This window comes from Octopus sinensis, unplaced genomic scaffold (assembly GCF_006345805.1).
Source record: "Octopus sinensis unplaced genomic scaffold, ASM634580v1 Contig18957, whole genome shotgun sequence".
NCBI lineage: Eukaryota > Metazoa > Mollusca > Cephalopoda > Octopoda > Octopodidae > Octopus > Octopus sinensis.
Genome location: NW_021836133.1, coordinates 155,428 through 181,135, shown reverse-complemented (window position 1 = coordinate 181,135; position 25,708 = coordinate 155,428). Strand labels below are relative to the sequence as shown.

Here is a 25,708-nt window from a genome sequence, read left to right as displayed (position 1 = left end):
TAGGCGGCCCAACCATCAGTAATGATATGGGTGCCGGGAAGTACGCGCTGAACGATAACTTCATTGAGTGTTTCCGCTGTTCTGTCTAAAGGATAAATGGAAAAAAGCACTTGCAACTTTTTCAAAAAAGCACTTTCTAGTTTCCTGTCTATTCCACCCAATACCCAATGGCCTGGTTGCCAATGACCTCGATGGTACTTTCTGTGAAAAAATTTGCACTCGTCGATTTCCACTATCGACACTTCTGTTCTGTCTAAAGGATAAATGGAAAAAAGCACTTGCAACTTTTTCAAAAAAGCACTTTCTAGTTTCCTGTCTATTCCACCCAATACCCAATGGCCTGGTTGCCAATGACTTCGATGGTACTTTCTGTGAAAAAATTTGCACTCGTCGATTTCCACTATCGACTCTTCTGTTCTGTCTAAAGGATAAATGGAAAAAAGCACTTGCAACTTTTTCAAAAAAGCACTTTCTAGTTTCCTGTCTATTCCACCCAATACCCAATGGCCTGGTTGCCAATGACCTCGATGGTACTTTCTGTGAAAAAATTTGCACTCGTCGATTTCCACTATCGACACTTCTGTTATGTCTAAAGGATAAATGGAAAAAAGAACTTGCAACTTTTTCAAAAAAGCACTTTCTAGTTTCCTGTCTATTCCACCCAATACCCAATGGCCTGGTTGCCAATGACCTCGATGGTACTTTCTGTGAAAAAATTTGCACTCGTCGATTTACACTATCGACTCTTCTGTTCTGTCTAAATCGGGGGTGTCAAAGATACGGCCCCCGGGCCAGAGCTGGCCCGCGGACGATCTCAAATGGCCCGCGGTAAAAGTTTAAAAGTGTATTTAAAATCTAAATTTATTGTTTAACACCAAATAAAAATACAAGAATCTAGATTCTAGAATATAAATAAAGATAAAAAAATTATTACTTAAAAAATAATTAATTGTTTAATAATTTTATCTAAATGAATATATTTTTAAATTTATATTATTCTAATTGTTTTTCTTGTCTTGTGTTGATGCCTTTTTCAACAAAACGTAAAGTTGATACAGAATGCAGATCTTCTCAAAAAAAAGTGGAAACTGGAATATTTCTTTGCCGATTTAAATCGGAAACCTACTTGTTTGGTCTGTAGACAAGAAATTTCAGTTGTCAAAGAATATAACATTCGACGACATTACCAAACCCACCATGCTCATGAATACAATAATTTGATGGGAAAAATTAGAAAAGAGAAGTACGATGCACTACTTGCATGTTTGCGGAATCAGCAATCTTCTTTTTCCAAATTTCGAGATGATAGTGAGGCAGCTGGTTAAGTCGAGGTTTGGTATTGGAGAGATTTTTCGATTTAAAAGAAGAAATCAAACACTTCATGTTTGCAAAAAACAAACCCTTACCAGAATTGGAATCTCTTGATTGGTTGCTAGACTTGGGATATTACAGAACACCTGAACACGCTTAACAAAAATTTGCAAGGACGAAATAAAGTTGTTACACAATATTTCGAATGCATACAAGCTTTCACCATGAAGCTAATGTTATGGGAGACACAATTGACAGTGGGAAACACTGAGCATTTTTCTTGATTAAAAAGTGTAATTTCCACCACATCGAATGTTGATATGAGTCGTTATAAAGTGAAAATAACAGGATTACTTCAACAGTTAGAGACACGTTTTGAAATTTTTCGTGAACTTGAAAAAGAATTTATTGTTTTTCGATCACCATTCACTGCAAATATTACACATCTTGCAGCTAACTTACAATTGGAAATTTTTGATTTGAAATGTGACTCAGATCTGAAGAATAAATTTACCATAGTGGGCTTAGACACCTTTTATAAATATCTCTTGCCGAAGTATCCCAACTTAACAGCTTTAACTACGAAAATCTTGTCAATGTTTGGAAGTACATATCTATGTGAACAACTTTTGTCTTTAATGAACATAAACAAAACAAAATTTCGATCAAGGCTCACCCACACTCATCTAAGTGAGATTCTAACTCAGGATTTCACTCCAGATATTGACGCTATTATGAAGAAAAAAAGATGTCAAGTTTCTGGAACATATTTTAATTATAAAAATTAATAAATGTGTTGTTAAATGATTTTAAATTAAAATTATAAATTAAAAAGTCTGGCCCGCGGAGCCTAGTATGAATTTTGTTAAATCAAAAATAAATAGTCTGGCCCGCGGAGCCTAAAATTTTTTTAATCCGGCCCGCGGAAGAAATGAGTTTGACACCCCTGGTCTACTGTATATATAAACCATTAAATCTGAATTTTGGAATTTACATTTGAAAACGCATTATGAATTAAACAAATTGAAAGAATATTCTGTAAAATATTTTTTTTAGTATAAAGAGATTAATTATCTAAAAAGTTTGTGCTGAATGTGTGGACTGTGCTCAAAGTCAGTCATTAAAAACCCAAAGCCCTCAAACTTTTCTCAGAAATTGGTTTAATCATCTCGAGGAGGAGTCTCAGAGATTTTCAGAGATTGGTTTGATCCGAATAAAAAGATATTTTGTTTATATTGTCTATTGTCTAACCTTCCGTCATTAATCAAACAGAAAATTCATAAATTTGGTCCTAAAAAAGTTCTAAATAGATGAATGTCTAAATGTGAATTGCCCATTATTGGTATGTTGGTACACAGGACGTCCTCACTAATGTGAAACGGCTGAAACTAAGTTCCTACTGAGTTTAAACATATTTAAGATATTAAATTTTTTTTATTAAATCTTATTTATTATTTATATTTTTCCTAATTTATCAAATTGAATAAAAAAATTATTCACGTGTTAAGCACGTTGTATTCTTTTCTTGTGTTGTGCATTCCTGTTGTTAATTCTTATTTTATTATTTCTTGCTATCAATATATTTTTTTTATAATATTATCATTTTTATATATTTGAAGATTAATTAAATTGACCGTTTGTAAAATATCCTGAATAAGGTTTATTTTGCAAGTAAATTTGTATTCATTTTATCAATTAATTAATCTCCATTCCTATGGAATTTTTTCAATTAAATTTATTTTCTTCTACACCATATTGATCATTTTTAGTATTTTATTGTTTATTTTTTATAGTTCTAGTTTCCATTTTTATTAAAATAACGCTCACGAGTTTTTTTAATAGTGTTGATTCTAATTTTTCTGGTGACAATTATTGTTACAGTAAATAGAGATACCAGGAAATAGCGATCCGAAGTAAAATAATTATAAAATTTTATATTGTGCAAATAGAGAAATCTATAAAGACAAATACTGTGCAGGACGATTTTTTCGTTAATTTGATAATTTTATAAATTAATAAATAGCTTACTACAAAATCTGCTTTAAAATCGTACAGGAATAATGAAAATATTTGCTTAAGAATAGATTCGTTTATTGTTTGAATTGTTAATTTTTTTAAATGTTTAAATGACGCTTTTTGTTAACAATTTAGTCAATTTCGCGTTTAAATCTTTATGGAGTGTATTTTAGTTTCGATTTCATTTTATTTAAACAAAAATGAAAATATGGAAAAGTAATTCAAATTCTTTTTTTTTTGAAATAGCAAATAGTTGTCTATTTTCGATTGCAATCATAAAAGAACAAAAATTTAAGATATAAAGAAGTTTATTCCGAAACAAAATTTTTATAGTTTTCCAACGATAGCTAGTCTATTAATATCGATCTCGTAAGGGGCCTCATGATTGATCAACATATTCGTCGAACTAATTTGGACCCTGTCGTGCTGTAAAATCCCAACGACAGTATATTCAGTACAATCCAAATGTTCGTGGAATGGTCGACGGCGTGTTGTTGTATTCGTATCTGTGTCGGTGTGGATGACCACTTTCGTCCCCAGAGGAAAGTCAAGGATATCATTCCTCCAATTAGATCGTCTCCTCATGGATTCAGCAGCACTATTAGTATTCCTCCTCGCAATATCTCGTAAATCTTCGGCTGCTGCAGAAGCTACTACAAGTCGATCCATCTCGTTGTCGTTTGTTTCCACATCAAGTCCATGTAGTTCTTGTTGAATTTGCTCGGTTCTTGGCTCTTCATTGTAGTCAAGTTGATTGATGGAATCAATATATTCAATGAGTGCCTGAGTATGACCTCGAGCCATTTGTTCTCTAATCCGTGGGCCATACATCAAATGAACAGGGAAAATGAACAGGATAATCTGATCCCTTTCATAATTGCACATCGATAGATATCCCATGCTCAAATAAAAATTTATTATTTTTTGCAAAAAATAAAAACATTTTCAAAAATAAAAATGATTGTTACAGTAAATAGAGATACCAGGATTCGGCGGAAAGTGAATAAACTTACTCGCCCGGAGCCTGAAGGAACGAATTTCATTGGCGGTACTGAGTGTTGACGGTAAATTCGCATTGACTAGATAATCAATAATCTGATCCCTTTCATAATTGCACATCGATAGATATCCCATGCTCAAATAAAAATTTATTATTTTTTGCAAAAAATAAAAACATTTTCAAAAATAAAAATGATTATTACTAAATAGACATATAAATTGCTTAATTTATTTATATTTGAATACTATGCGCTCTATTTACTACGGATCGCTATTTCCTGGAATCCCTATTTACTGCGACAATTATTATTATTTAAGCCAAACAAAATCACCGTCTTAACCATTAACTAACACGTTCAGGTGATTCCGACACTTCTCAACAGTCGAGCCATCTTTTCACGATGTTCCGACCGTGATCCCACACATTTTCTGTATGTACGGTGAATGGTTTGTGGTCCATTTCCACGATCCCCCCATTTGCCTCTACGAGAGACTCCAACTTGATAAACAATTGGCAAGAGATTTGAATCGTAATGTCGAAATATCGATCGAACCTGTATTGATTCATCGATGAATTCTTGGCTACCGAGGCAAAAATATATGACTAGTATTCTATTTTTCACAGAGTTCGGTTTTTGGAAGCTTTTAATTTTTTGGCTGGATTTGCCAATAATTTATTTTCATATCGCCCAAACATGCTCTATTGCAGTGTTTCTTGGCTTTTTTAACCGAGAACCACTTTGGTTGTTGAATTTTTCTGGGGGACCACCAGTAACAAAACAATTTAATAAAAAATCATAGTATTGATGTTAAATCGGTAGATCATCCAATTGTATACTAATTTTGCATGGGCTGCTTATATCATAACATGTTGTTCCAAGAGAAATTAAGAATTTTTGGGTAGTTTGGATTCAGAGAAGATGCTTGATGTTACCAGACCAAGAGCAACTTGATAAACAATTGGCACGAGATTTGAATCGTAATGTCGAAATATCGATCGAACCTCTATTGATTCGACGATCAATTCTTGGCTACCGCGGCAAAAATATATAAATCTTTAATAAACAATACCATAATTGAAACCCCTTCAGATCAATTAAATCCATCTGAAATCTTTCATTTGGACGATGGGCAATCACATTATTTTCTTCATCCCCAAGTTTTAAGGGGGTCGAAAATTTGCATATTCCGTGAATAAATCCCTCCTCCTTGCGCAATCCCATTATAGGCTGCCCAACCATCAGTAATGATATGGGTGCCGGGAAGTACGCGCTGAACGATAACTTCATTGAGTGTTTCCGCTGTTCTGTCTAAAGGATAAATGGAAAAAAGAACCTGCAACTTCTTCAAAAAACCATTTTCTAGTTTCCTGTCTATTCCACCCAATACCCAATGGCCTGGTTGCCAATGACCTCGATGGTACTTTCTGTGAAAAAATTTGCACTCGTCGATTTCCACTATCGACTCTTCTGTTCTGTCTAAAGGATAAATGGAAAAAAGCACTTGCAACTTTTTCAAAAAAGCACTTTCTATTTCCCTGTCTATTCCACCCAATATTCAATGGCCTGGTCGCCCATGACCTTGATGGTACTTTCTGTGAAAAAATTTGCACTCGTCGATTTCCACTATCGACTCTTCTGTTCTGTCTAAAGGATAAATGGAAAAAAGCACTTGCAACTTTTTCAAAAAAGCACTTTCTATTTCCCTGTCTATTCCACCCAATATTCAATGGCCTGGTCGCCCATGACCTTGATGGTACTTTCTGTGAAAAAATTTGCACTCGTCGATTTCCACTATCGACTCTTCTGTTCTGTCTAAAGGATAAATGGAAAAAAAACCTGCAACAAATCTTTTCTTGAAAGATACAGCTTTCCAGAAATTACACAAAATTTTTCAGCTTTTTTGCTGAGTTAAAGCCGCGCTGACATCGTGCGACATTAAACAGGAATTAATCCGAGACCGTAAAGCATTCTTCAACGAGGGTTTAGAATTAGATTTTATATGAGAGAGATGGAACGAGAGAGCCATTCATAAACTGACTCATATTCTTTTTAAAGATAAAAACAAAGGAATCATCGGGGAGACGGGCAGAGGAGCCCAACGCAAAGGTTGGAAAAAGGAATAAACGATTCGAATTAGAAATGGTTGGGTCGGAAATGACAGAATCGATTAGAGAGGATAAGTTTTGGGCCGCCGAAATACGGGCAAATTTTTGGATTCGAATAGGAATGCGGAAAGAAGCATGATAATCGTCAATCAATTCAAGAACAGATTCAGAATCCAACAAAAATGGATCTGAAGGATTATCAAGAGGGGGAAATGTTCGACCTAATCAAAGGGGGTCCCAACACCGCTTTAGTTTACTTTCCAAGTTCCTTTTTTCACGAGGTGATTTGGATTGTTCTTCATTTATCAATCGATTTTTGTACGAGAAGAGAAACCTCTTTTTTCCATAGTCCTCCAGATAACTTCGAATAATGTTTCTCATTCTTTCATCCAAATAATTGATCTCGTCAAGATTTAGTATTTTCAATTCTTGAGTATTTGCCAATTTCATAGACATATAAAAATTGAAATGATTCCAATTAATGTTGCTGATTGATAGCGTCTGGCATGCCGTCTGGAAGTATCACTATTCCTGGATACAGCTCGATTGATATTCCTTGGCATCCTGGTGCTAACGCCGGCACAGGAACATCAATATTTTACAAAAAGTCTATTGACATTCGGAATCCAAGAATAATTGAACAGATCCTGATTTGACTTCATGCACCCATATGCAGTATGCTTCGCATTTAAGTCTCCAACAAGAATTGGATTTTCATTTCCTTCCATAAAATTTTTGACAATCGACGAATAATCTTTCAACCTTTGGAGTATATACCTCCAAGTTCTCTTTGCAACAAAACTTTCGACAGTGTCAACATTCTGTGGGTGATTTTTTTCCTTATGTTTTTTTAAAAAGTTGTTTCCCATTATGACGTCGCATATCATGCACTGCGATTTATCGACGTTTTCAGATTCAGTATATTTGGTATATCCATATTAGACATAAGAATCAATCCATTTGCGATTTACCATTACAATTAAATAACAAAAAAAGTGGAATAAAATTAATTAAATATTCAAATGAATAAATAAATTTTTCAGTTATAAAAATTAATTGAGCTAAACATGTTTCGGGGGACCACGTTAAGAAACACTGGTTTATTAGATTTTATATATTTAATTATTGTTTCTAAAATATGCCAAGGGTCGTTATCTTGCTGAAAAATAAACGAGTTTAGCTCTTTTAGAGCTATATGGGACCTGCCGGTCAGTCCGCAAAGACGCACTGCGGATCGAGAGGCAGTTCCGCGTAGAATAGAGATTGGAAGAGGCAGCTCGCATCCTTCGGTCATGCGTCTTCAAGGCAATTTTATCGCCGAGCATACGCAATCCGCTTCTTTACTTAGCACGCCAGTGGTCTAAAAGCAAGGGGGACAAACTCGTATGCGTCAGAAAGAAGTACGTATTTTGAGCTCTTCCACTCTTTAAAAATGTTTATATAATTTGCTTTGTTAATTTTTTTTACATTTTAAAAAGGCCCTTAGTCATTTTCAAATTCGAGTTATAAAATTTTATTCATCTGATTTTTGTTGGCAATATGTAGTCAGACAATCTGTTATGTCGTCGAAAATCATTGCCGACGTAAATTTTATGTTCTTAGACAACTTGTGGAGGTTAAAAAATGCTTTGTTGACTGCTTCGCTGTCGTTAAACATAGTTAAATCGGCATTGTTTATTTTTTAATTTTATACCTAATATTCAAAAAATTTCATTAATTTATTTCGGGCTTTATTTGGTGATGTATGAAATGCACAAGTATCCATTTTTCTGGAAAAATTTCACTAAACGTCGTAAATTCATTAAATTGGTCAATCCGGCACTGTAGAATATTCTCCGAAATTATTATTTATTAATAGTGTTTTTGACGCGTAAATAACAATTATGCAATAAATATATGCAGGCTTTGTCAACAATCTTAAAAATTACTTTATCACTAAAAATAAGATTAATCAAAGGATGATGCAGATAGATCGCGGTGACGGAAAACTTTCTGACGGGTCTACATTATTCCCGTTCAAGATGGGACAAAATATGCTTAATTGACCGACACTTGTTGCCTCGTCCCCCTGGCTTTCGAAACCAATAGGGGTAACTGACCCTAAAACTATCAAACTTCTTTTAGAGATTGGTTTAATCATCTCGAAGAGGAGTCACGACAGTCGCGAAACGAGCTGGCCTTTTTAACGTTTATTATTATTATAATTTCAAATCTGCAACAAAAAGAAAGTTACAATCTTCTCGTCGCTTATTACACTTTTCTCTTTCTCATATTTCTTAACGTTGAAAAAATAAATACATTAGTTGGTCGTTAATTTTTCTGAGATTTTTTATATCTTTTTCAAATAGCTTCTTATAGATGGATGTCTTATTTTGTAAAGTAGAATGTTAGATTCAAGAAAACCAAGAGTGACTTTGAAGGCCGATTATGTTCAAAGAAATTTGATTTTTAAATATTGATTCAATTCATTTTAGAAATATTTATAAATCTTAATTGAAGCCAATCAAATGTTATGAAAACGAAGTATTCATCAACAAAATATTTTTATCACTGCATACTGATTTAAAAAAATGCTTCAAAATATATTGGCGAAATTGCCGTGGCGTTTTTTGACACTGAAAAACAATCCCTCTGACAGGACCCGGCGGAGTGAACTAAGATATCGGGAAAAACACGGAGATTTTCTATAATAAAATGCTGATCGAGTATTTTCTCTGTCACAGCAGGAAATTGTGAGTTAGTCTTACACCAGTCACACGACAACTGGACAGCCATCAACCTGCAAATCTTCAATATTTAGCTTTTGTCCAAATTCCTTTGCTTTAGTAATAATGTTTCATCAGTCAGGTAACCGTTAATAACATCCATTCAAGATAGCAATCTATCAATAAATTCTCAAGCAGATAATGATTTTTAGAAGCTTTGAACTCTCACTATTTTTCCATTGTTCTTTATTTTTTAAAATTTCAGATAAAGTAGAATTTTCTAGGTCCAGGTTTAATTCTCTTCTAATAATTTGAGACAATTCATTCAGCGAGACTTTCATCGAATCCTTGATTTAACAAATCTGTTCTTTTAGATAAATTTCGGTCATTTTTCTAACCATAGAATTATAAAAAGCGTGCTGTTAATTAATTTTGAAAAAAAAATCAATACAAAAAATTATCAACAAAATTATTTTTTTGATAATAATAAACAAAATTAATTGAAATTATATTAATCCTATCGTTCGGATTGCGGATTATTGAATTTTCGAAACATTGAATCAAATTTGGATCAAGTTACAAAATTTGTAATTTTAATTAAACAAATTCGGATTATTGAGATTCGGATTAACGAGTGTTGACTGTAATTGTAGCTCTCATTGGTTGCCATCGAATTTGGAAAATATTATGTTGAGCGCCAAGAATGAAACCGTCCGAAACTCCAATCATGACAGCTGTCATCAATTTTAATCCTTGACAAAAATAAGATAATCAAATATTTTTCAAACAAAAAATTAACTAATTGTTTTTTAGTATCTTTTTTTGGCGTTTAGAATGCACCTTCTTCCCCATTCCCTCACTATTTTTAAAATTGACAAAATTGTTGGAAAATTTTGGAATAATAGTGACGACATTTCCGTAAGGATGCTCAAACCTTTGCAGACATAGTGAAGAATTAGTTCCATAGTACTTTTTATGGGGACCTTTTAAGTTATTATAAATCGGATACATTATCTCCTTTGGAGAAGAGAGCGGAGTTCAATATGTCGATAGAAGAGTTGTCTTTGCCTACTAAAGTTGTTCAGTCCTATGAATTGATGAAGTGTCGGGAAATTTTAAACAAATGTTAGACTGTGATGGAATTAATGGACATTCCGGGGAATATATCTAAGGAAGAGTCATGTCGAGTTATCCTGTGTGGTGTGAGTGGTAGGAGTTGGGTGGGTTGGGAGTCGTTAAAGATATGATTGCCGTGGAGAATCGTTTGGGCACTGAGGGTTTTGGTCAAGTCAGGCAGTGGTTGGATGTTGTCGAGCCAATTTATCGTTTGAGGATTATTGACTATTTGAGAAATTTTGTCTTACTACTTTACTAATTATTTTAAATACTGTTAGAATTGAATACAGTGAACTCTCGCAAATTGGCCACCTCGAAATTTACTAAGATAAAAATTAATTTTCTTAGTATATTGGCCAATTCTCAAATTTTGACTATCTCATATTATAGCTCGCAGAAAGCTTTAAAAAATGGTTTTAATAAATGATAGTAATGAATTAAAAGTGTGAATAACTAAAAATATTTATTTTAAAATTGGGTAAATATTGTAACGTCCGATAGAACACTGATTGTTCTTATTTCTTGCCATTTTTATATAACCGTTCTCTCCGTAGTAACTAGACCAACTGCCTATAAGACGGTTGATTGTACCTATTCTTGACCAGCCAATACTCTTTTCCATTCTCAATTCCATAACCAACGACAACTATGGAATGATTTGTACAATTTTGACATTGAGGATTGTCGTAAACTCCTTAATTTAGAACATTCAAGATTACCTTTTTTATATAATTGAAATGATAAATCTAAAGCACAGATAGCTACAGTGATCGGTCCAACGTTGATCAGAGCTTTCATTAACTCAGATTCTGATGTGAATGTTTTGAATCCAGTCATTTTTACAACATTTTTTCTATATCTGCAAAACCAACTCTAAAGATTGACATGAGATTGTACACCCTGGCTTCGTAAGGGTACATTTCTTCGGTGTCAATGCCACCATTTTTCATTATATATTTAAAAACACTCTGCACGGTGCCCCCATCACATCCGTCCGTTCCAATACAGTCGAGTACATTTTGCTCACTGAAGCTAACAAGTTTGCCGTATTTAATAGCGAATTGGCCTTCAAAACTTCCCAACTACGAATTGATTAGTGCCTTATACAGCTCCAAATATATAACAGGATGCACAATTTCCTTCACTCTTAACATGAGTGACAGCATTACGATCCACCCAACTAAAATTGACTGGGACGTCATAATTATCTTCAAATTCGGGCTTGGAACTAAATTCTTGAAATTTGGGTAAATTGAGGTCAAAATGATATCCTTTATGCATTTCTCCAAATTCCTGATTAATTAAAGAAGAAATGATGAGATACCATATCTGCAAACTGATTGATTCCTAAAGCATACGAAGTCTCTCTTCTTTCGTACTTCAAGTTGTGTTGATCAATTAGTTCAAGATTGCTTCGAAATATTTCCCGTCTCCAACTCTCTTCGTGTGGTGAATATTTTTTGTCTACGAAAGTTAGTATAATGAACAACTAAATGTTTTAAGATATTCTATCCATTTCAAATCAAACTGATGGCCATAAGAGATATTGGAAGGAATATTGTCTTTATACTTTATTGCTACTTTGAGTGGACTCGAGCAGAAACTCCTGACTATGATTGCAAAAACAACAAAATGTGTCATCGAGTTATAAATTAAATCTAACCTATTCAATTTTATTTTTTCTACTTAATTTAATATTTTCAAATTGCAATTTAAACTAAACAATATTTGACTACTTTTTTACTTTTCATTGATCCTCCAATTACTTTCGATTTGATACAATTTTATTTGAATAAAGCTACTTTATTATAAATAAAAAGAAATTAATCATCTAAAGTGGATTCAGGTTTGGAAGATCAATTGCCGATGCAATATAAGGAGGTAGATCTATTCCTGCCATATGCAAAAATTTGAAATGGTAACCATAATATTGGGCATTGATATGAGCAGGGCATTTTACACGATTCGCAGAGACAAGCTGAAATGATATATGATATAGACTTTCTGACTCATGATAAGTCAACACTTCTGAACATTACTCTACGTGTATAAAAATTGTAAAATTTCTTCATTAAACTTTCATCTCAGAATTGAAGTTTCATCTCAAAATCTCAGTGAACATTGTCTTAATAAATCGATTTACTGATTTGAAAGCTACATAAACTCCCAATCACCTAGCATTTTTAAACAAAATTGACAGAATGATAAACTTATTCAAGAATTTTTTTAATCTTTGTTTTTTGAGCCGTAGACTTTTGATCAAAGGATAGTTAGGATAAAGATAAAGTGTTAGACCATTTAACTTTGAACTATGAAATAGTTAGGATAAAGTGTTAGACAATTTAGTTTTCTTAACTAACCGATGTGATACATCTATTACAAAAAAACGATTTTCTGTCATATTATTGCTTTAAAATGTCAAAATCCCCATTCTCTTTCATTTCTGTAATTTTAAACCAGCTATAAAATAATTATTTCAAACCTGTAATTGAAATATGTTTATCCAATACCCGGTATTATTCTTTTACAGAATTTCGCATAGTCGTTAGTAATATTCATTGGGCTTAATTGTTATTAAAAATAGATGCTATAGTCATTTTATCCGATCAGTTAATCATAGTTTTCAAGTGAAGTTCTATCAATCAATATAATCTTAACATTTTTGATCTTATACCATATTTTCAAATTATTTGAAAGTTTTTGACTGCAAAGTGGGATTGACTTCTCCTACGGAGTGTTTAAACCGTTAATGAAACTAATCATGTTTTCGCTTTTGTTCCGAATGAGTCATTTTAAATTGACCTTATTGATCTAAAAATGTTTGAAAACGTAATTGGTAGTTACTCTTGACCTCAGAAAAAATTGTGAAACGCCTTAATGATTGCAGAGATCTTAACATGTTGCAAAATCGTCAGAAATAAAGAAAACTGTTCAGAGAACTGACTTATTGTGTTGCAGATGCATTGCCATGACCTATGGAATCGTGTTAGTGCTTAAAATAATAATAATTTTAGATTAAAAATGTCCCACTTTTGCTTCCGGGAAAGTTTTTATGCCCGACATCTCAAATAAATGACTATAGTACATTTTTTAATATACATTAAAAACTGGTCAAACTAGTATTGTGCAAAATTTATTAAAAAATATGTTTTTATTTTCCTCCACTCAAAATACGTAAAAATGTTCCCGTTTTATCACATCCAAAATTCACAGATCTGATTTTTCAATATGCGATCTCGTTGAGTTTATTTTTTGAAGATTTTTATAAAATAAAGACAACACAATAATAAATATTGTGTGATGCTCGTCACGTGACGTCAAATAATTATGGGATTAAATTGAACCAAGTTGCACTTTAAGGAATTTATATTACAAAAAATCAGATTTCCGTAATATTTAATAAATTTGTCTTTAAATGGTTTAGCGGAATATTCTTGAAATTGAAATGTTTTTTATATTCTGTAATTTCTTGACATCATAGGTTTCACTCTGATTTTATTTAATAACATTACATTTTACATGAAAAAGAGTCAATTTGGACAAACATAGAAAAAAGTTAATGTTCTCATCATAAAAAACAACTACAAAACCAACATTATATTACAGTACTAGCAGCTGTCATGAGAAAAGCACTCACTCTTTAAAAATAAGCCAACTATTTTTAACGATTGTCCCTGGGCCTTGTTTATTGTCATCGCAAAACTCATCTTCAACGGAAGTTTTAGCCTTTTAAATCTAAACGGTAATTCATCAGAAATAATTGGTTATTCGTGGATATGAACATCCTCACCTTCATACTTAACTGTTGAAAACGTCGCTTCTATTACCTAGCAATCGAATTTTTGATAGCTAACCTTTGGGTTAAAGTTTTTTCTCTTAATTATTATTAATTATTTAAAACACAAATATTATAATTAGAAATATCCTGATTTAAATTAAATTAGTCTTATTTAAGTTTAGCCATACGCCTGACTCCCTGCTCTCTATATTCACTTTTGGTGACCCAGGCGGAGTTATTGTTCTGAATGACCCCGGCACAGGACTGCGGCCTTCTGGAAGACCAAGTTCTTTCTATAAGGAAGGTCCTTTATAATTAGTGCTTATAAACTTTATATTTTAATATATAGAAAATAATTAAAACAATCCTTAGCTCTAACCACAACGTATACCGGACGCCTTGCCCAGAACTTAGCCTTTACCCTACATGACCTTAATTGCCAAACCTAATCTAAATTTTAATTTTGAGTAAATTTTTATAGAGTTAAATAAGTTATTTCTTAATTGTTTTAAGTTTTGAGATGTGTAAATTTGAACAATCTCACCATTTTCTCCTTCTAAAGAATACCTATCGTTGTCCACACTGATAATCTTGTGTTTGGTGAAATAAATTCCGTCATACAACGGATATCTTGTCCGATTGGTGTCATTATCTGTACGTAGAAGTACAAGATTGCCTTTTGATGGCCTATCCTCATCGTTTTTCCATTTTCTTTTTTTATTCATTTTTATACCGCAAGAGGCAATGTTTTTGAAAGCTTTTTTTCTCTTTTTCTCAAGTTTGTCATTTGTGCTCCCCTTTGGTCACACAGAAACATACTTAATTTCTAATAATGTGGAAATAAAAACAATGAAAAGTCCAAATGGTTATGTTATATTATAAATTTATATATGGGTTTACAGTCATTGAACATTTTGCAATTAATTAAGTTTTTAACATATTGAAATTAATGATAAATCAAAACATTTTGTGTTAATGTATTCTAATAATATTCAGAAATAAAAATTGATTTTGATAAGCATACTTTCATATAATGCCAGATTAATAGCTTTATCAATAACTAAATTGTTCTAAATAATACACAGTGTCCCTTCTTTATACAGTGATGGCCAATTCAGCCTCATTTCCCATAGTAGGGTAGGGTTGAGATTTGTAGAAAGGTGAGAGAAGAATGTCGACATTTCCCTCCGAAGACAAATGTTTCTGCATGCGCAGAAGAATATCCTGGGACCACTTGAATTGAAAGTCTTTGAATGCCTGAAGGGGATAAGTCTGCCCAGGAGTCTCCGATTCCAGAACAACAAGTTCTTCTCGTTGTAGGGAACAGATGAAAGGACACTGGGAACCTCATTCGAATTGATTTGTCCAATCTAACAAAACTTTTTCCTGCCAAATTTGAATCAATTCTCCCTAAAAAACAATAATCCGCAATCCAAACTCTATGATTAAAATAATTTCGGATTAATTTTGTTTATTATTATTAAAAAAAAATTTTGTTGATTAATTTTTTGTAATTAATTTTTCAAATTTAATTTACAGCACGCTTTTCGTAATTCTATGGTTAGAAATAGGACTGAAGTTTTTATATAAATTCAAAAATCGGTTCAATTTGAAATTGAAAGTTTTTCACGAAGAAACAAATTTAATGAATGATGCTGATGACATGCAATATTTTTACTTCACAAAGCTTGGACAAGTGTGAAACAAGAAACCATCAGTAATTGTTTCAAAAAAGTTGGAATTATTCAAGGTCTTGATGAGTCTTATGCTGGAGAAGAGTTGTCTCCAGATCCAATTATTGAGGCCCACAATAATGAGCTAGACCAAATTATGATTGAAGGAGATATGCTTCAAACAGAAAAATTCATTGATGACGATGAAACCATTGCACTGTTTCAAGAAGAATACACTGTTGAAGATATCATACTTAATGCTGATGATTACGATATTAGCCCAACCACTTTATTTGATGCCATTTAAATTGCCATCAAATCAAGTTCTTGTTAGAATTGCTATTCTTAAAATATAAAAAACGATATTGTACAAAATTTGAAATAAATCTCGGATGATTCTCAAAAATTAATTAAAAAACACTATACAAAGAACTTTATTCGATTTTTTAAAAAATAAAGGTATTTATAAACAGATTAGTAATTTGATCACTAATCTGTACAGTCTCTTTTTAGTAAAACAACTATTTTCGTTTTACATGTCTGTTGTATAGTACAAGAACTGGGAATGGACGTGTTTGAGTAGGGATACATTAAATACTACACTTGCTAGTCATGATTACTAAATATGATTTACAGCCCCATGATTACGTCCGGCCTACGCTTTTCAACTTTAGACTTACTAATACATCATCCCCCTTTTACAACACCAAAAACAGAACTCACATGCATATACTCAGCACTCACAAATGCTGATAGAACATTACTCTACAAAGAACTGCATAAATAGTCATTAAAAAGGCACATCGACATCAGTTAGAACACTTATTACACCTGCCTTACCTACTACTCTATCCGGTTTGGTTAAAATAATTTTAAATAAGGAACGAACAATGAAGAATGAAAAAAGTTACTGCTTATTTTAAACGAATGTCTACAATTGCCCCATTCCAGCACACAATGCCATTTTGAGATATTACTTAGGAAATAGTCTGACCACAGCAAAGGCCTACAATCACGCGACTGTGTACAAGCACACTGAAATTCAACTACAAGCTTTTCGACTACAACAATTCTGATGTTTAAATCAATTCTAGTTTTGTCATATGGTTTTATGTTATCGTTTGCTAATACAAAGCAGAGGAAGAATCTTTCATCTTTGCCAAACATAAAGAAATTTCCCTCAATACTAAAAACAGAGCGTAAATGGTGATTCATAAATAACCAAAAATAGTCCTTCAATTTAAAAAATGGAATAAAATTACCCTCACGGGACGACCAATCCACAATGTCCAGATCCCCCATTTGAAAAAGATAATTTTTATGCGGTAATTCCCAAATTTAGAAATTACAGCAACCTCTAAGTACAGAATTAAATTTTTAGGCGCTGTGTCACGTATTACAAAAATATCTCAATTTTTTTAATACTAAGCCTGTTCAAACAGATTTTCCCAGCAACAGTTAGAAAGAAAATTTGGACACAATAATTGCAGACGTAATTGCTGAAAATGAAACAACTGTTGGACACGATAACAGCAATGATTAACCTTGAAGAGAATATTCACCGTTTGTTTCCCGATGCGTTAAAAGACTATTACAATTTCAGAAAAATATTTGACATACATATGAAGAAATCTGCAACAGGAAACAAAATAACAGATAATGTTTGCGTATTAGACTAAAAATTTTTTCTACTTAAAAATACTCTAATTATCAATAAAATTAGTGGGAATCATGTTTAAATTTTCTTAAAAATACTTTACTTATGAAAAATATGCTAACGCTATTGAAATGTTTATAAAAATGAAGAAAATTTCAGACTTCCATTTTTGGGGAAATTTTTCAAAATTGATGCCCCAAATGGATCTGCCTTTTGTCGAGTAGATAGTTTAATTATAATCATCGAATATATCTCTGATAATATTAACATAACGTCCAAAACAATCTTTTATTTATTGTTACCCCAGGATCACCGGGTTATAAGGAAAAAGAGCAAAGTCCTAACTAGTGATCCCAGACCATGGCAATGAAGATTTTTCCCGACGTGGACGAGAGTCCTGGATGGCTCTTCTGAAAAGGCATGTCGATAGCTCGAAACGCGGACGATTTTTGAAGTAGTTAAACAATGATTCGTATAGAGGACTTGCAGGAATAGCGGCTGTCCTGACCATTTTTTGTTGCCTTTTGATAAGAGGAATAGAAGCTATCCTTTAATTTCTTAACTTGGAATTTCCAAAAGAATCGTAATAGGGAAATGTTTTATTTTATATATAAATAGCGATAAGCCATTTTCTAACGATTGGTAGAATGTTTTTGTTATTTTTATTATTTGAAATCATTTTATGCAAAGGTAATAGTCTAATATAACCTATTATTAGATTTAATATTTTTGTCAAATGGAACGCTTACTGGAGACCCAAAATGCCTTAATTTGACTAGTAAAAACTTTAAAGAATATAATCTTAGAAATAACTAATGACTTTAAAATCAATTCATCAAGTATTTTTAAAAAATATTGTGGAAAATTATTATATAGAATTTGGTACAATGGTTAGAATCTTTAATAAAAATTGCAGAATTACCCTCCGTGTTTTATGAGAAATCGAAAATTGAAAATCGTGATCGTGTTTTATTCGGTAGGAAAGAATCTCTTCAAGAATCCACAGATAAAATAACACTTGTATTTTTTGTATGTATTATTAAAAGATAAACGGGAATGATTCTTATAAATTAAAAACAAACATTGATTACGATACACTAAAAGTTTGGAGTCAATACAGATTTTGGATAATGACAAACGACCAAGAAATATTTTTTGGTATTTTAATTTTTTGGTATATAAAAAATAGATTTTGATAATATTTATGAAAATCTTGACGTAAGTTATGTATACAACAATTTTTACCATTTTGATATAAAAACAAAAACAGAGAATTTTACCTCTTCCTATTTGTGTGTCCCGCAATTCAAAGCTTGTAGAAAAATCGAAAAAAGTTTTGAAATTATAAATCATTTATTTAGAATTTGTTTCACTGCACAAATGGAATCTTAGGTTAAACACATTACAAATAATAATTACATTTGTGCTACCCTATGGTCACACAGAAACGTACTTAATTTCAACTAACGTGGAAATAAAAACAATGAAAAGTCCAAATGGTTATGTAATATTATAGATTTATATATATGTGGGTATATAGTCATTGCAATTTTGATTCTTTTGTGCATTATGATACAAAGTAATTGAATAAATTTTAATATACTAGGTCAAAACAAATTAATAATGATAAGAAAGCAACTTCCGGAGTTTGAAACAGATCGGAATTCTGTGAAAATTTAATTAGCTATTAATTAAAATACAATCTTGATTAATTTCCGTTTAGTAATTAATTTTAATGTTGATTTAAATTTCCTCTATTTTTTGTATCGGGAAAGTTTTTTCTTGTTTTCTAACTTTTCCTGGTCGCAAATAAAATAATCGTTCTAAAAAGACTTTAAGTATTTGGGTAAAAAGAATTTACAGGATATAAACTTATGCATAGGCTTAGTTAGAGGATGATTCTAATTGTGTTCGTTATGTGGCCTAAAGGAGATTTAGTAGCCTCCACTAGATTCTTAATACGAAACTGGTCGAGATTGGGAGGAAAGCAATACTTTGAGAGACTCGTTTTCTACCCTTGAGATAGGAGATTGATTTGTGTTATTTTCTGTTGCAGTGATAAAAGAACAAGCATACTTTTCATATTCAAATAAATTATTTACATTTAATAAATTAAACACACGAGCCTACTCATTATCCCCAACCACTCCGTCAGTGTCCTTGAAATATTAATAGTCGACTTTTATCCTTTTCTTAAGCATTTCATTAATGATAAGTGGGTTAGTTTCAATCCCGACTTGTTCAGTATGGTAATATCAATCCGCTGACTTTCCTGATCAACTCATGCATTCTTACAATCATGCATTCGTACATTTGTACATTTGGTTCTTCAAAAATTGGCTTCGGAGATTTGATCGATTTTTATGATTTTTTTGATTATTTTTGCTTGGTGAACTGACAGTAGGAACTGTCGCCTTGAACGAACATAACAATGAATGTGCTTGGCATATAACACCACTAAGAAAAAATCGAAAATTATGAAAATAAGATTTTATGTTTTTGATAGACTTGATATATTGAGCAACATCAAAGCTGAATAATCACGGAAAAAGTACCCATTAGTAATTGTAAAGGAGTCATGTTGGCTGTGGTCTCCCAATAAAAATACGAATTTATTTTTTATTAACTTAATAACTCACTTGAAATTATTTAAAATAGCAATAAATTTTCTCTTATTTTTATCTAAAATTGGCGTATTTATTGAGGAAGGAAAACGTGTCAATTTATCAAATAACAACATTTATAAGGCATTTTCTTGCGATTGTTTAAATGTTATTATTACAGTTATTTTTTTCAATTGCAATAGGGAAAGGTAATGCTATGATAATCTCAAATGTTGTTTAGAATTATTTTATTTGTCAAATGGGACTCTTTTTGAAGATCCAAAATGTCTAAATTTGACTGGTAAAAAATTTTTAAATGAATTTCTAGAAATAATTAAAGCATTTAAAATTGATAAATATAACTCTTACAGCATGAATTGTGGAAATAAAAGCTATGACATTTGGTATCAGGGTTTGAGATTTAGAAAATATATTATAGAATTGCCAGAGGTAATATATGGAAAATTTTATGGAAGAGTGGAACATTTTAGATTTTATAGAAAAGGATCTGGACAAGCGTTAGACGAAAAAATAGAAATAGTTTATTTTTATTCTTTATATAAAAGATGAGAAACGGCAAAAAATATGGATTTCATAAAGCAAATAACTCCTACGAATTGAATAATTATAATGCTTCTTTCAGATATTGGATACAATCAAAAGACCAAAAAATCTTTTTTGGTAATTAGAAAAAGTTAAAAATAGATTTTGATAACGTTTATTCAAGTATGCAAATTATATACTATTATAACAATTATTTCTTTTTCTACATTGAAACAAAATTTGACAATTTCACTTCGGCCGAAATTTGTATGTATGATTATAATAATATATGCGAAAAAGTCCGAAATAGTTAAACAAAAAATTTTGATTATTTTTAGAGTTCGCCATAATCAAAAAATTTAATGGAGACAAAGACCTCGCAACTATAACAATAAAATTTTTTTTCCCAAATGGAGTGGTAGAAAAATACGTAATTCAAAGCTTTGTGGAAAGAAAAGAAATATCATGGTTAGAAAATAAGGACAAATTAGACGTCAAAAGTTTATTTCAGTTGATAAATTGTAGAAATTTATATATTTGGAACAGTATCAATTACATTTATCTTTGTCGGACTTCTAATTAAATGTAAATTAACATATTTTAATAAAATTAGTCATTGTGAATTGCAAGAAGTGTAAAAATCAAAAGAAATTGTCAACAAAAAACTAATACAGAATGTTCTTAATTAGTAATTGATTCAATTAAAAATACCACAAAAATATGTTTCTATGTATACTTTTATTGATCTTTCTCATTTGTTCACAAAATAGTGTTAACAAATATTTATTTGAAAAGTCCAGATAAAATTGATTTTTAATTATTGCGTCTGCTTTCAGTCGATTCTCCTCCTCTTCAAGCCCGAGCAAATGTCTTCGACGGGTACACTTATCCATTTTACAGGGCAGGCCACTTTTGTGGTTGTTTTCGAGTCCGATTTAATTGCATGCTTCGCCGCTGTAGGAATGACTTTATACTCCGGGCGCATGCTTTCCAATGTTCTCTTGATCACGATTGACTGGATATAAGCTCGCGTAGATTCCTGGACTTGCAAGGAGTTCTGGTAGTGTTTATACAATCTGGATGTTATTTCATCCCACGTAATAACCAACGGTACGACATTCACCTTTGCATTATGGATTACCTTCAATTCGTTCGCCAAAAGGTTAGTCAGAAAATTGCCAACTGTGATTGAGACAGTTTTAGGATCATTGTCAGAAATTAAAATTATAATTAAAGGCAAACATCAAGGCTCCGTGGCTCAGTGGTAGAGCGTCTGTCTAGTAAACAGAAGGTCTTGGGTTCGATCCCCAACGGAGCCTAATTTGGCTTTTTTATTTTGACGAAAGATTTTAAAAGAAAAATTAATTTTATCTCAAAGAAAAATTTATTTTTTTCCTGCATGTTAGATGCTGGCTAGTGTAGGTGGCTGAAGAGTAATTAAGAGCCTTTTTAACTATCCTTTTAGTTACTTACATTGTCTTTTCTTCGATTTATTTACAAAAAACAACTTTAATCCACTAAAACACGAGTAACAGCAACAAATGTGGTTTATATTTTAGCTGGTTTCCAATGTAATTATGGTTAAAAAAGCGTACTTTTTCTTGCCTATCACTCAGAGATTAACAAGTCTATTCTTTTGGAACTTGATAATTTTTTCATTCAATTCTGTACTAATTGAATAGATTGCTTATTTAAACTGTCTTTTACAGTCAACCCTCTTTATAGTGATCCCTCTCTATAGTAAACAGGCCATATTAATGCAATCTACAATAACAAATATTAGTAATTCTCATTAATATATTAATTACAAACTGAATACCCCCTTTAAAATAGGATTACCATCCGTCCCGGATAAAGGAGCCTTGTCCCGGATTTTGTCCCGCAGTTATGTGTTCCGGAATGTCCCAATTATCATATTTAGTATTATTCAGTAATATGGGATTATGATCAACTTTACAATTATTAAAATTACAGTGGAACTTGTCTAAACCGGCCCCTGAATATACCGGATCTCTCCGTATACCGGTCGTTTTCTCCGGTCCCAATTTTTTACAGTATTTTTCAATATAAATTTCACCTCTTTATTCGGGATCCTCTATATTCTGAAAACCGGCCGTAATGTCAAGTCCCAACGGCTTTTTTCACACTGTGCAAACCGGACAAAGAGATATTAAAAATAACTGTTATTTTTAAAAATTAAAAATAATAATTTTAAAGGCTAATAAGTTTCATATTTGACTTCTATCAATGAAACGTACTCGCTGAAAACTCGACCTGAACCACAAAGTTCAACTCATAAAAGATTATCAATCCACACCCAAGTTAACACAGAAAGATCTAAGCCAAAAATATGGTATTGGAACCAGCACTGTATCGGATATTCTGAAAAACTTGCTAAATATCTGGACATATACGATGAAAATGGAAACAGCAAGAGAAAGCGTTTTGAAAATAAATGCAAGTTGGATGATCTAAATAAGATCACTTGGGAATGGTTTCAGAGGGCTAGATCCCGACGAATGGGAAAATGCTCTCTTGGAGCAGCATCTTCCTCGAAAACCGACTGATGCGGAGAGTCCGAGTGATTCTAACGACGATGGCGAGTCGCAAAAAGCAGACGAAGCCAAATTAACTCGCATTGACATTCGCTCAATGCTAGAAGATATACAGCACTTCGCTTGCACGGAGGATCCTTTTCTTTTTCCGTAATAAAAATTAATGATTCTGAACAACACGGCCATTGTGAAAAAAAATCAAACCTTAAACAATCTTTTTAAAACCTTGATAAACCGGATCTCTCTATAAACCGGCCTATTTTAATGGTCCTGTCGGAATCTGGTTTAGACAAGTTCCACTGTAATATTTTATATTTGTTTATTTAATTTTTTAAATGAATAAATTACACGTTCTACAGTTTGTTAACATGGTGGAAACTCGAAAATCCCTGTCATTTTTTCAAAAGAAGTAAATACTTGCTCTTTATCGTAAAAATAGACATTAGCGTGATTTATTCTTTATTTCAAAATTCATAAAATTCTGAACAAATACTTACTTTTCAAGATGACCAAAAAAAGAACAAAAAATTACTTGGATTTTCCTTTGAGATTTTCAACTATTTGAAACCTCCAGAAGTTTTGGTTTATGTGGTCAGATCTTTCCAAGGCTTCTGACTGGCTACGCCCAACTTTATCGAGAGGTTTAGTGTTACACCAATTTCAGAGATCATGTCTTTTATCGTATCCCTGTCGATGGGGTCACACAGTGTCTGAATTTATCTTTCAGGCGCTTTCTTGTGTTGAGCAGGATCGTAACTTTGTGTAAGAGGTCAGATAGAGATGCATGAATTTGTTTAATTCATCACTCACGTAGTCTATATCGAGAACAGAGCTGTATCCGTCAGGGAAATCTTTGTCGTGTAGGAATGCTCTCAAGGAGCTACTGTAGTGCGGCCAATTAGTTTTGAGAAGCTGTATCAAGTGGATTGGCATTCTTGTCTTTCAATAGATGTTGAAGATTCTCGATAGTGTGCGAGCAGACGCTTAAACACAAGTTATCCAGCCGTTGGGCGATTGATTGGTCAGATTCTCGAAGTTCCTGACAGAGTCAGTAATTTTCTTCAGTCTACGACCGTCCTAATTATTCATCCGACAGTCAAACTCCATATGTTTTGAGTTTAAGTAGCCAATAAGTATCCTCAACTAGAGAAGAAATTATTGATCAAATTAAACCCAGGGAAGGAGCTTTTTCGATATATATATCTCCAATCTGTAGCCAGAAGGATTCAGTTTTCATCTCCAGAGATAGGAATTCACATAGTCTGTCCTCGATGATATTTATGTTATGGATTTGGAGTTTATTGAAATAGAATATACTCGATCCGGTCCCGGAGTAGTGCAGCTGTTTAATGCAGATACAGACACCAATATCCGGCGATTTCATACGAGTGAATTTCCTTGAGTTTTAACTTTTTTACGACAATAAGCTATGTTGCTGCGTACTTTCCTTTGATAAGAGTTATTGCTGCATTTCAGGTTCCTTACTCAGTTTTGGCAGGGCTCTAAACAACGGCATATAATTCTCAAGGGGTATCTCTGTTTTGTCCAAATCTTTTGTCTTTTATCCAAATATCTTCATAAAAGGTGTCACAGGTCTGAAGGGACCCCCAGGCTTGATAGGACCCACTTTGAATTAAAAAGGCAAAAGTAAATAGCAGACATAAATTATACTTAATGATAGTATTTTACTTATTTTTATAATAATTTTAATGTTTAATTTATTATTTTAGAATGGCTTGTCTAAAATTTTATTTTTACATATCAAATTATGACATGCGATGCGACATTGTGACCTTACTCATGAGCGAGTTCAACAAATTATCGAATATTTGAGGAACGGAACATATCTCGATTCTTGTTCTCAATCGAAAAGAAAATTTCGGAAGACCGCCAGACGATTTAAATTAAAACGATTTGAATCGTCGGAAATTTTATATTATCGTGCTGCACCTGGAGTGTTATTGCGTGTTTTTTCTTCATGTGAAATGAATGAAAAAATGCAATTCATCAATGAAGTACACGAATCAAATGGGCATCCCGGCCGTGATAGACTAATGGGTCTATTAAAAGAAATTGTTTATGGAGTTAACAGATCTGATGTTATGAGGGTTTTGGACTCTTGCCCGGTATGCAAGGCAAAAAATTTAATGAACCGAACTTTGTGAGTAAAATCTTAACATTAGTCACGGACTTTTTAATTTTTTTATTCCAGTTACATCGGAAAACAAATCAACCTCTCCTCAATTTTTACCAATGTGGTGGACTCAGAAAAGACTATTTCTATAAAGAGCTGGTGTTAATAGACGGAAACAAATAAATATAGTTAGGACATATTCTAGGATTACAAACTGCTATGAAGAGCTTTATTGTATTAAATTGATAAGACTACTTGGAATAGGATCCTTTTGATCTCAAGCAGGCGAAAAAGCGGACAAGTTCGTATACACTTCTTCCTATCATTCAAGAAAAAAAGATGTTGTCGTGGAGTCAGAAGAAGCCACAATTCACGTACAAATTATCCAAAAACAGTTTTGAAATTTGCAAAAACATTGCAGCCTCTGAATTGACCAAAACAAAGTCAAAAAAATTTCACACTAATCAAAAAGGATCGGGAAAATTTTAGGCAAGGACTTGTAAAGCTTATA

General features: G+C 32.3%; 1 protein-coding gene and 1 non-coding gene across 2 annotated transcripts in view; both read left to right on the top strand.

Annotated features, from left to right (window-relative positions):
* Positions 1–25,708, top strand: part of LOC118761983 (WASH complex subunit 1-like) — an 81,787-nt gene that overhangs the window by 12,704 nt on the left and 43,375 nt on the right. The window lies entirely within an intron of this gene.
* On the top strand, positions 21,756–21,827 carry Trnat-agu. Its single transcript has one exon. It is a non-coding gene; the product is annotated as a tRNA-Thr (tRNA).